Source organism: Hibiscus syriacus, unplaced genomic scaffold, assembly GCF_006381635.1.
Source record: "Hibiscus syriacus cultivar Baekdansim isolate YM2019G1 unplaced genomic scaffold, ASM638163v2 tig00111151_pilon, whole genome shotgun sequence".
Taxonomy (NCBI): domain Eukaryota; kingdom Viridiplantae; phylum Streptophyta; class Magnoliopsida; order Malvales; family Malvaceae; genus Hibiscus; species Hibiscus syriacus.
The window spans coordinates 2,113,739-2,124,934 of NW_024062999.1; the positions used below are offsets into that span (position 1 = coordinate 2,113,739).

At 34.3% G+C, this 11,196-nt stretch overlaps 1 pseudogene; it reads right to left on the minus strand.

Moving 5' to 3' along the window:
- Window positions 1-5,424: 5,424 nt before the first annotated feature.
- Window positions 5,425-8,109, minus strand: LOC120154823 (annotated as a pseudogene).
- Between the last annotated feature and the right edge of the window lie 3,087 nt (window positions 8,110-11,196).

The window sequence follows — 11,196 nt, forward strand, 5'->3', positions numbered from 1 at the left end:
TATATTATTATGTATAAATTTTTCTGTTTATTCATTTAAATTTTAAGGATAAACTAAGTATCTAGTCACCTAACTATTCTTCTAATTCTGTTTAGTCACTCAATTTTTTTAAATCATATTTAAAGTTTTGTTTTAGTCACTCACTTTCAAAAAGTATCCGTGATATAAATGTGATATTATAAGGTAATTTTACATTAACATTGAAAAATAAAAAAGTTATCTTAATATTTTTAATTTTTTAATCACAAGTGACTAAAATAGAATTAAAAATATAACTTTTGATATACTTTAAAAAATAGTTAGATGACTAAAAGAGAAGAGTGACTAAATATGTAGTTTACACAAATTTTAGTTTATATTTGGGCTTCATTGCGTTGACCGTTTGAATGTATATATATTTTTCCATAATTTTCTAACCATTTGGTGCTCCGCATTTCAACAGTTAAGATGCCAAATCATCTTAAACAACCACTTTTATTCTCCGATGATGCTCAGCATTTTGTAGTTTGTTATTTTCTTAAATGATTAATGCCACTACATAATATTTTAATTTATTTAAGATTAAATAAAAAACAAATGTACAAACCAAATTATCCAGTATTAAAGAAATACTCTTATCACTAGAAGTATTAAGTTTGAACACCAACAAATGTCAGGAGCAAGCTCGTCCTGAGAATGGGCAAAAAGGGCACCCACCCACGACCCCTTCTTGCTCAGGCTTAAAATTATAAATTTATATAATTAAAAAATGATAATTATTTATTTAGTCACTCACTTATTGTTTTATTTATGTGATATTTTAAATTATTTTTCAATTTCCATTTAATTATTCTTTTATTATTTTTGACAAGATACAAAAGGCTAAAATCTAACATATACCCTTTTAAAAGATTATCATGTTTGTTTTGTGTGAGTAATTGGATGTTTATTAAAATTTTTCACGTTTTCTATTTAAAATTTGATGTATTTATTAGATAGCTTATTAAACATAATAAAAAATAATTTACAATTAAATTTATTTAGTTTTATTGTTTTTATGATTCATTTTTTTTGCAATACTCGATATTAGGGGCATAATTTTATATTCGTCACAAGCTGCTAAAATCTCAAACAGACTGTCAAAAATTTAAATGTTCATTGTCAAATAGTTAAGAGTCTTTAGAGCATATAAATCACTTTAATCATAATAGATTAATAGAAAAACATATATCACTTTTTCATTCAAGAAAAATAGTTAAAACTATAAATTTTTATCTTCCAAGAGTTCGAGCCTCCAAATCTTCATCTCTCTCACTCTCGATATTAGTTGATTTATTTTTTGAAACATATAGCATAATCATTTATGAATAGTTCAAATTTTAGTGTAAATACACAAATGGTTCCCGACTATAAGGTGTTTTTTATTAAGTCATTCGATTATTAAAAGTTAGAAAATAGTTCTCCGATTATAGAGTGTTACTTTGTTAAGTTTCTCGACTATTAAAAGTTTCAAAATGGTCAATCGACTATTCATCATGTTCTAAAATCGTCTTTTAATTAAAAAGTTAATTGTCGTCTGACCTGGACGTTAACATGATGACTGAGATATAATAGTGATTTAAGATTCTAGGATCGAATTTATCATATCACAGTCAATATGTTAATGTTCAGCTCATATTGTTGTCAATTTTTAACAGAAAAGAACGAGTTTAGAATATAATGAATAGTCAAGTGATCATTTTGTAACTTTTTTAATTTTTAATAGTCGAAGGACTAAAAAAAGTGTCATCCTATAATCGAATGACTATTTGTATACTTTACCTAAAATTTTAATAATTGAAAGTTAGTAATACTACGGAGATGGCCCTTTTGCTTGGTTGATGTAAAATATACAAAATCAACTATCTAACACATGTAAATAAAACTTGTATATTATTTATTTTATTTTATTTTATTTAATACATAACTAACATTTATTAAAAATAAATAAAATTAAAAAATATAATAACATTGCACGAACCAAATTACTTCGGTTGTTAAAGGGATGATTATTATTCTTTTAGGTTTCGAGATCGAGCATCGACGACTACAATAAAGATGATTAAACATTCATTATCAAATAATTGAGAATATTTACAACATATATTATTTTACAATCATTTTATCTTAATAAAAAAAATAAATACCGTAACATTGTGTATGTATAACAAAGATAATAATAGTAATAAAAATGATATAAATTTTAGTTTTTTATATTTAATAAATTCACACGCGCAGGTTATATATGGTTGCAATTTAGAGTTAATTACCTTCTATATCCTTAAATTATGACTCTAATTCTAAATTGGTCACTAAACTTTTGAACATCCCAAATTCTTCCTCAAATTATGATTCACATTCTTAATTGATTCCCAAATTTTTGAACATTCTAAATTCATCCCTAAATTATAACCCTAATTCTAAATTAGTCTCCAAACATTTAAACATTCCTATAACATCCCCAAATCATTCAAAATCAAATACAAAATTAGAATATTTATACGAAGTTAAATTATGAAAGTAAAGAATATTGAAAGTTAATCCTATGAAGCAAGGTTTTTTTCCTAGTGATTCCAAAACTAAGATGTACTCAAAATGAAATAAGAAAACAAAGGTGCATCTCTTTTTCATTAAGGAATATAGATTATATGTTTTAAATTTATAAAATTTCATCTTTCAAGAATTTCAGCCTGCATTTATCCTTTTTACTCTCCATATTACTGTTGTCTGTGATGCTCTGCATTTTGTAGTTTTCTTAAGAAATGCTTAATGCCACTACATAAAAGAATGGACAACATATTAACTTTTTCTAGTAGTTAAAGTAATTTTGAGTTACGCTTGGGATAATAAATAGATCCTCCTTTGCATATAATAATACTGTGTTGGATTGAAAAGCAAAGAGACAAGATTTTGTGTAGTGCTTTGTGGAAAAAGAAATTGATTTTTATCATGGGTCCGTTATAGGTTTTGAAAGTCGAGAATTTTGAAGGTGATATGAAGACTGAAGTAAGGTCTGGGTGATTCCGAAATTAAGATTTAGTCAAGATTTATATAAGAAAGCTAACGTGCATCTCTTTTTCATTCAAGAAAAATAGTTAAAACTGTAAAATTTTCATCTTTTAATAGTTTTACCTCCAAATCATCCTCTCTGACTATCGATATTAGTTGTTTTATTATTATATTTTGGTCCTGTAAAATGGAGTTCCAACATTTTCTCCACGGGCATAAGCTAAGCTTATGGAGCTGGAGGAGACAGACTGGCGCCTTGCGCGGGGTGCTTGGATATCATTGTTGGTCTGGCTTATTTGTGTGGAGAATGTGGCGAAATTTGGAGTACAAATCATGCGCTGAATTGCCGCATCAAATCCAGAAAGATACTTTTCACCCGAATCCACTCGGATTCAGTATAAATGACCTTTTTGTGTGTGATGCACGTGGAAGATTGATGTTGGGCGTCATCAATTACTGTTGCATGTATTGTGAGTTGAAGCTGATTTCAATGCGCTATGGCTGTATTAATGACGAGAATGAGATAGCTAAGCGTGCTGAGGAAGAGTATCGCCCAATTCACCATTTCTGCCACCCACATCAACTCAAACGCTGCTTGTTTTCTTTCACGACCCGGATGGAGAAAGAAATATGGGAGGGAGTAAAGATAAAGTGTGTCATGCAATCAGGAGCACCGAAGGACTCAATATTATATGTATGTCTGCATTCTTGTGAATTTTTCATCCATGAATGTATGAATGAGATGCCGAGGCATGAGAGGAGCCCCTTTCACCCTCACCATTCTTCTCCCTCGACCATTCCTTTGTTACAGATGCAAGGGAACATGTTCGATGTTATGCTTGTGGGAGCCAATCAAAGGTTTCAGCTTCTACTGCAATGAATGTGATGTTAACTTGCACGCTTCATGTGCAAACTACCCAACTCGTTCTATAAAGCATGCTTGTCATCCTACAATCTTCTTCAACTCGGAAAAAAGTATCCGCAACATATCTTGTAATGCTTGTGGTGAAGGTTGCAACGACTCCTGCTTCAGCTGCTCAACCTTGACCGTAGACGTGCTATTTTAAACGATGAAACCCAACAAGTAATAAAACCCAAACCACAATCACACATTTCATTCTCTTCCATCAACTTACACGATGCAAGATTAATATTTTGCATGTTGACCCAAAGATGTGGAGACTTGCAAGGCATACAGGAACGCCTTTTGGTATAATACACCTGCCTTTCTTGTGAATTCTTTCCGCATGAATCTTGCTTCAAGGATATGTTGGAGGAAGTTCAGAGTTCGTTCCACCCACAACATCCTTTTCGAACATTTACACTTGTGAACGTTGAAAAACTATATGGCGTTGAAAAAAATGTGTGCCGCCTGCAATGAGAAAATTAATGGCCTAGTGTTTTAGTGTTTAGAATGTCATTTCAAACATGCACTATTCATGCGCAACATATCAGTTTCGTGAGGTAAACATGGTTGCCATGCGATCACCCTTCTATATTTGGGGAAAGGCTTTTCGGTGACGTCCTCCCCAATGTAATGCATGTGGTCAAGCTTGTGAGAACACTTTGGGGCTGCCTTGAGTGTAGGTTTTACATTCATCTTGGATGTATTCCACTCCCATCCGTCGTCAAACACAAATGTCATTTGCATCCACTTGTACTCACGACTTTGACCGAAGATGATTTTGAAAAATATTACTGTAATACATGTGAAAAACAGAGAAATCCGGAGCATGGCATTTATCATTGCGAAGAATGCAATATTATCTCATATTGAATGCATACTTTCAGAGGTAAATATCAATCGTTACGTCAGTCTAATAGTTCAAAATGCATGCTTTTCTAGCTATTTGATGAAAACCTAATACTGCATTTGTTGTTATTTAGGTTGAACTTCGGAATAGATACTTGAATATCTAAGTCCCCGTCTAAAGGGCGAAATTTAAGAAGACGGCCTCATTGAAAACAAATCTTTGCAGGTAAGCACATTTCTGATCTGATATCTTTGTTATCATTTATTTGAACCTAAAATTATCTTAATCTGGAAATATTTTCTTTTGATTGATTTCAAGATATTTACGAAATTTGAAATTTGTATTCATTTGATATTGGTGACAATTTTAACATTCATCGAAGTCCCCTCAGGCTATCTGCCACTGCAACCACCATCAATGCGAACAAATAAGGACAACCTGTTTGAAAGATGGATCAGCTGCAAAGATGAATTATTGGGATGAGAAAAATTTTACAAATAAATTAATCCTTCCATGGAATGGAAGACGTATGTATGTAAATATCACCTTTTCTTAACGTTTAAACTTGAAGGTGATTCATAATAATGAATTAACTTCATAAATAATGTACTAAATTATGCATAAGTTGTTGTAAACTTCCACTTCCCTTACTATCATGCTCATGTGGCACAAGAACTATTTACATTGAATTCTAAGACTTCTTTTCTATGATTCTTTCAGACATGAAATAATTTTTTACATCTTTCAAATGTTAGTGCAATTACACATAAATGTGGATCTAAAGATCTAATGTTTCAAGAAATGCTGGTTTATGTCTTACCAACATCTCCAGGAGCACAGCTATGTTTGTCTAAAAATATTATTTCGGATTTTAAGTTTAACAATGCTGCTAATTCTCGGTTCTGGCTCGTTTCAGAACCGGAAACCGGACTCATCATCGTTCTTCTCTACATGGAGAGTCGATTCTGTTTCAGGTGCCTTCGAGCTTTTTTCATTTTCACTACTAGCATTTCCTGGGTCAATCCCAGTTCTCGAGTGATCTTGCTCTAAAGCTTTTGAATCTGATTTATCATTGTTGCAAGGCGGGTGATTTGAACATGGTACTGGTGTGGGAGCGTCATCCAATGCAGAAGAGGGCGCCCCACCTTTTTGATTCTCCGCCTTTTTTTGTTTCTCGAACATCATTTGCAGACGCCTTCCTTGTTCTTCAATTTGCAACTGCAAATTTCTCTGAATCTGGAGAAAAAACTAGCCCACATTAGAAAATATACGTGCATTCATATAAGCGCATAACCCTACATGGATGCAAGTAGCTAGTTATAGAAAAGCTCGATCCCGTAACAATGGGAGCTGGGAACAGAAGTTATTATATAAGCAAGAAGCCATAGCTGTGCCTTGAGTTAGCCTGCATAATTGGCTACTGAAACGATTAATGCTTAGTTACCAGTAGCATACCTCAAGTTGTTCATGGAGCTGCTTCTGGACTTCCATCTGCATCCGAAGTGCTTCGGTAATTCCTATACTCCTGTTACGAAAAAATAACAAGGCCAAAATCATATGGGATGTTCTCAATCCTGGAAGCTAAAATGATATTCCATTTTCAGTTCTCGTTGGAGTTTCGCACGAAAGAAAGGTTCGAGTTTGACTTCCATTCTAAATGTCATATTTCGCGATATAAATAAAGAGGCAATCAAGCTACCAATGAAATGGATGATGGGCCAAATAATCTCTTAAGTCTTAACTGTAACACTACATGATAAACTTCACTCCAAGATACCGGGAAACAGAAGGTTACTTACGTCTTCAAGTCTATTGATTTCATTTCTTCAATTGAAGTAACTTTTTTTTCTGATGTTCCTGCAATGAGAGCAATAATACATATTAACCGGTTTCCCGTGTGTTGTGTGCTATTGCTTGCACATTAAAAATAGAAAGAGATACGAAGAAGGATCGGTATATGAAAATGATATGCAATGTAGTTGCTTATTGTCTTACCTTCTGATGATTCTGACATGTATCTGGCGGTTCTATATTTCTAGATTCCGAAAAAGAAAATGTTTCAATAAACGTATAAGATTGTCTGAGAAGGTAGTTAAAAGGATCAATAAAATGATATTACGTTCAGACCTGAAGATGACTTTTAACATGATATATTGTCAAGCCTTCTACATTCATCAGCTTTAAGATGCCTTTGGGAGTAGCTCCTGTAAGTTTAAATTATACGCCGAGATTAGCAAAAGATGCAATAGATTATTTCCTACATGCTAATGAGATGAAGATACATACGTTCGCTGCCACCCAGTTGATTAACAGCTTCGAGAAAAGCCTCATGAAGCTCAGGTGTCCAGCGCATACGGGGCTTTGCTGGAGGAACAGTGGATGATGGGTAAGCATTGCTCGAAAATTCTCCATGCGGGCAGGTTGATTCTGATGAAACTGAGGCAGTTGCTTCGACACCTGATACAATTTTTTAATTTTCTCGTAAAATCGAAAAATACAGAAAAATTCAATACAGGTCATTAGATCATTCAACTTGATATTCTAATAAGAAAAAAAATATCAAACAATGCTGCTGATGGCACATCAATAATTTAGGTAGAAAATCGTATCATCTGTGTAATGTTGGTTGAGAAACGTAAAACAAGTAAATTCTAAGGAAAAAAACGAGGCTCTACCAAAGAAATTTAAGAATGAACATCATAAGTTGCCCGAGACATTTCTGCACCAACAGTATCTACTAAATTTAGGAACAAACCTCCTGTTTAGGGTCTAAGACATTGGTATCATTGAGAATCTTACTCCAATCAGGATCTGGAACATTGATAAAATCATCTGCCCATTCATGCAAAATCAGTTTCTTATTGTGGTCCTCAGATGTAATTACACCAGTGTCGCTTTCCACCAGCCGATTTGGAGCAGGAGCAGAAGCAGCAGCAGCATTTTCAGGCAAATCAAGAAATTTTTGAAGCTGGTCTAAAGTCCATGAAACATCCATATTTCCCTGTATGTGATTAAGCGAAGCTGTGGCCTGCGGAAAAGAAGAATCGACTGGTGGCAAAGATGCTCGACCCCTTGATGACTGAGAAATGAATGTGGGATTTTGAGAACATTGAACATGTGCTAGCCGAGAGATGCACATCACTGGTGGCTATGGAAGGGGATGAAGACGAACTCCAAGGGTTCCCTTCCAGGGAGCCAATGAAGATTCTTCAAGTGATACAGTGTTCTTCATCACCTCCCTTCCTGAGGAAACCTGAAAAGAACAAGACAATTCGGTGTACTTGTCGTTGAACAGAGAAGTAAGAGCTGGAAAAGGCGAATACATAGCAGCAGAGGCTTAACTTCCTGATTGTTAGCTGTTTATATATAAATATCAACAGCCTGAATATCAAGTAAGATGCCTGTTAATGCCATATACGAACAAAATTCAACAATCTTCGATTCAATAGCTCTAAACTTATTTTGCAGATATATTGAAATAAATTGTTGGCTATAATTAGAAGGAAAAAACGAATGAGATTTATCCCAAGGTTAATACCATTCTAAATTCTTCGAGATTTATTTCGACTCCTTATGAATTGAACTTACTATCGAATAAGAAATCCAAGAAATGATAATTGGACAGAGAGAGAGCTTCGACATACCAGAAACTTAATGGACTAGGCATTGGAAGCTGAGAAATTTGCCCATTCAAATTTAATCAAGTTTCCTGCAGATTTTACCTAGAAACAATAAAGAAAAGCAAAACCATGTACATTTGATCATGAACCATTACCAAATGATTTCTAGACTTCTAGTACAGACAATAAATCGGCAAAATCATGTCAAAAAAACGGTGGTTTCACTTCACTTGTGTCCGGCTCCAACCCTTTTAACGGTACAACTCTAATAACTATTCACTAGTATAACTTACAATTCATGGATGAATCTACATGTACATTTGCTGATCATGAACCATTACCAAATGATTTCTAGACTTCTAGTACAGACAATAAATCAGCAAAATCATGTCAAAATAATGGTGGTTTCACTTCACTTGTGTCCGGCTCCAACCCTTTTAACGGTACAACTCTAATAACTATTCACTAGTATAACTTACAATTCATGGATGAATCCTACATGTACATTTGCTGATCATGAACCATTACCAAATGATTTCTAGGCTTCTAGTACAGACAATAAATCGCAAAATCATGTCAAAATAACGGTGGTTTCACTTCACTTGTGTCCGTCTCCAACCCTTTAACGGTACAACTCTAATAACTATTCACTAGTATAACTTACAATTCATGGATGAATCCTACATGTACATTTGCTGATCATGAACCATTACCAAATGATTTCTAGACTTCTAGTACAGACAATAAATCGGCAAAATCATGTCAAAATAACAGTGGTTTCACTTCACTTGTGTCCGGCTCCAACCCTTTTAACGGTACAACTCTAATACTATTCACTAGTATAACTTACAATTCATGGATGAATCCTACACATATGAACATTGAACGGCGATGATAAATGTACATGAAACATCACACTGTTTCTCTTATAAATTTGAATTCTTTCCCATTTGTGCAACTAATCCATTAGTTCAATATCAATAAGCCAAAGCCGCAAAAGGAAACCATAGGGGAAAGAAATACTCGTACTTCTACCATAAAAAGGACGCAACGAACAAACATAATAAATCGAGTGAATTTCAGCAAAGGCATCCATATCCAACAAGTTGATATATCTAAAATGTTAATAAAAAATGATATATCTAAAAATGGAAGAATCACAAAAAAGAAAAAAATTGACCAACAAATTGATATCTCTAAAACTGACAGCAGCAGCATCCTAAAAAGCAAATACAATGATTTTAACAACTGAATTCATTTCAAGATCAATTCAAACAACAATCACTTAGAAAACCTCTATGAAAGTCATGGCCGCAGGAGACTTAAATTTAGGGGTGAACTTATAAAATTTTAAGGAGCAAAAACAGATTATCAATAGAAAATATAAAGAAAATACCTAAATTATATGATAATTTGAAATTTAGCTCTCTTCAACCTAAACTGAGTAACAAGAAAACCACAAGTATAATCACGTAAACACCATCACCGTTCACTCATGGCTATTCCCATCATAAAATGATGAACAAACATGAAAATCAATTCATGAAGCAAATAACCGATAGAACAAAATAAACCAGACTGACCAACAACAGAACAAAATCAGAAGGTCTACCTGTAGCAATCAAGAGCAGAAAAAACCCATTTCACAGCTAAGAAAAATCGAAATTCAAATAAAGAAGCAGTTTTAAGGATTGGGTATCGAAGATTAATCTCATTATGGATTATGGTCAACAGATACAAGTAAATTAAAAAAATCAAAAGAGAAGTATCAAGAATCTTACTTGAAATGGGGTTGAAATCTCAGAATGAATGAATCAGTGAGAAGTTGATGATTGGAGGGAGGAAAGCCAACGTTTTGGAAACCCAAAAGCCAAATTAGCACAACAGAAATATTCTTTATAAATTGAGCACACGTGGACGCGGTGGCTTTAGTTTTGTTTTCTTCCGGGTTTCTACAAAGACGCGAATTTTAGTACAAGTAGGAAAAAGTACTTCATGTTTTTTTTGGACAAACTATAATAGTGACCACATAATTATAGTTCTTTTCATTTTAATCATCATTTTTTAAATTTTTGTTAATTGAGTCACCAACCATTTAAATGTATTCAATCGGGTCACTTACCGTTAACAGTTAACGGAAGTGCGATGTGGGAATTAGTAAAATATTATAATTACATAGTTAGTCTCCTTTACGTCGCCACCGCCCTTGCTGCCAGGTGGTCCAACGCCCCACTGCCGACACCTCCACTGCTATTACCGACACTCCTTTGCCACGCTACACTTGAAGAAGCCTCTAGAAGAGCCAACTGCCCCCCACACATCGCAGCTATGGGGTGAGTCACCACATAGCTCGGTGACTCACCGAAGCCTCCTCCATTGCCCGGTCCGAGAGCAGTATCATGGTGGCCTATAAAGGCCACCAATCCTGCAGAGAAGAAAGACAACAAGAGACCACGACAGCAACGAACAAAAATGACAGCAAAAAAAAAACCAAGAAGAAACGGAGTAAGAACAGAGCAAAAACAAACAACCAACCACCGAAACAAAGGAAAAGAAGCTAAAGAAACCTTACCCTCAAAGCCTCCGCCCTCGGAAAGTCCAAACGTCGCCGAAGAACCGAAAATACCGAAGGTATTTTCTTAGATCTAAGTAATTTCGAGACTTTTTTAGAGGAAACGGAGACCGGAACATAAATTAGGATGTTTAGATCTCTTTTGGGGAGGGCTTTGTAATTTTCCGGCCACCATCGACGGCGGCCGACGGTAGTGGTCGGTGTCGGAGCACGGCTGCCGGTC